Source organism: Callithrix jacchus, chromosome 3 (assembly GCF_049354715.1).
Source record: "Callithrix jacchus isolate 240 chromosome 3, calJac240_pri, whole genome shotgun sequence".
Lineage (NCBI taxonomy): Eukaryota > Metazoa > Chordata > Mammalia > Primates > Cebidae > Callithrix > Callithrix jacchus.
This window is the reverse complement of record NC_133504.1, coordinates 43,637,104-43,639,472: the sequence shown is the minus strand read 5'-3', so window position 1 is coordinate 43,639,472 and position 2,369 is coordinate 43,637,104. Positions and strand designations below refer to the sequence as shown.

Sequence of the window (2,369 nt, the reverse complement as noted above, 5' to 3'; positions counted from 1 at the left end):
GCTTGAGCCACCGCACCCGGCCAGTACTACCTTTTATATGCTTGCCAAATGACTTTCAATATTATTTTAATATTTTAGATATTTATCTTAAATATTTTTTCAGGGTTTTTTTTCCTATTGTTTGTAATTCTTGACTCTCCTTATGGTAGTTTGTTTCTCTGTGTAATTTCTAACTACGAAATATAAAGTAATTTTCAGAGATATTGTTTTTCTAGAAATTCCATTCTCTGGACTATGAAGGCATCTTTAGAAGCTAGTCTTTCCTTTGCCTCTGTTAGGATCCTATGTGATTCATGGATTCTGGAGTAATTTTTTTCCTCACTTTTATTTATTTATTTTTTAAATTGCATTTTAGGTTTTGGGGTACATGTGCAGAACATGCAAGATAGTTGCATAGGTACACACGTGGCAGTGTGTTTTGCTGCCTTCCTCCCCTTCACCCACATTTGGCATTTCTCGCCAGGCTATCCCTCCCTAACTCCACTCCCCCCCACCACCCGCTGTCCCTCCCCTAGTGTGTAGTTTTTAATGTTTTGGGCTTCTTACATCACGGCCTGCATAGCACTGATCAGGGTTCTAAATTTTATGATTGATTACTTTTCTACACACAAGACTAGGTGGAAAGCAAGTTTCCTCAACACTATCTTAGTAGGCAGAGATTTTCTAGTCTCTTTTTCTGGATATATGTTTGAATGTTGATTTTACTCAGGTAGCACAGTTCTAGTTCCCCTTCCATATTGGGTGTATAGCTTGGACTTCCCTCTCTATGTGTGAGTTAAAACCTCAGCTTCTGGGGAGTTATGGCCGGTCCTTTGCAGGGCGTAGGTCCGGGGCCCTGGATCTACTCCGGGACCTGCCACGTGTGAGCCTGACCAACTTAAAGCCGAATCCCAGCTCCAGGAAACCGGAGAGGCGACCAAGAGGTCGGAGAAGAGGTAGAAAATGTGGCAGAGGCCACAAAGGAGAAAGGCAAAGAGGAACCCGGCCTCGTCTGGGCTTTGAGGAAGGCCAGAATCCATTTTACATCCAAATCCCAAAATACAGGTTTAAAAGAAGGACATAGCTTCAGATGCCAGTATAAGTCTTTGAGTCTCAATAGACTGCAGTATCTTATTGATTTGGGTCGTGTTGAACCTACTAAACCTATTGACTTAACCCAGCTTGTCAATGGGAGAGGTGTGACCATCCAGCCACTTAAAAGAGATTATGGTGTCCAGCTGGTAGAGGAGGGTGCAGACACCTTTACAGCGAAAGTTAATATTGAAGTACAGTTGGCTTCAGAACTAGCTATTGCTCCAATTGAAAAACATGGTGGTGGTGTTACTACAGCCTTCTATGATCCAAGAAGTCTAGACATTGTATGCAAACCATTTCCATTCTTTCTTCGTGGACAACCCATTCCAAAAAGAATGCTTCCACCAGAAGAACTGGTACCGTATTACACCGATACAAAGAATCGTGGATATCTGGCAGATCCTGCCAAATTTCCTGAAGCGCGACTTGAACTTGCCAGGAAGTACGGTTACATCTTACCCGATATCACTAAAGATGAACTCTTCAAAATGCTCTGTACTAGGAAGGATCCAAGGCAGATTTTCTTTGGTCTTGCTCCAGGATGGGTGGTGAATATGGCCAATAAGAAAATCCTGAAACCTGTACATGAAAATCTCCTCAAGTATTACAGCTCCTGAATTCCCATCCAAGAAAGCAAAGTTGTTAAAGAGGACTGGAATAGGGACCGAAAGATGTATATTTGTCATTGCGTTTTCCTTATGAATAACTTTCCAGATGATGATGTTACCTTTCAGTGTACTCATATCTCTTATTTTCATCTAAGATTAAAGCAGCAGGAAACAAGGACTGCATAGAGAAACTGAGTCTGTGTGGGTTCTGTCTCAGAGATAAACTCTCTGATAGTCTATGAAAGGTAAAGGACAACTATTTTGGAATATTTCTTGTTTGTTTTTTCAATGATCTTTTCATCCAGGCCTTGTTACTGTTACAGGTCAGAATGAATAAGCAAGTGGAATGGGAATGACCTGTAGGCCTGCTCTGCCAAGATGAGAGCAGAGGGAATGAGTTGGTGACTTCTCTTAATCTGTAGCCTCAGGGAAGCACTGCTACCCAATGTCAAGATGGTAAAACCTCCGCCCTAAGAGTAAGATCAGGATGTATGCTTAAGGTGTAAGGCTGATGAGTAGCTGCTAGGCAGATTTGCTAGCAACATCGAAGGTGAGAGAAACAAAACTTGCAAGTGAATTTATTTCCTCAATTCTATGGTCAAAGTGGACAAAGATGATTAAGCCATTAACGTATTTTTTGAAGAAGGTAAATGTTCTAGTTTAAATTGACATAATTTTACTTCTCTG

General features: G+C 41.3%; 1 pseudogene; it reads left to right on the top strand.

Annotated features, from left to right (window-relative positions):
* Positions 1–800: 800 nt before the first annotated feature.
* Positions 801–1,863, top strand: LOC100409932 (large ribosomal subunit protein uL15m pseudogene; annotated as a pseudogene).
* The last annotated feature ends 506 nt before the right edge of the window (positions 1,864–2,369 follow it).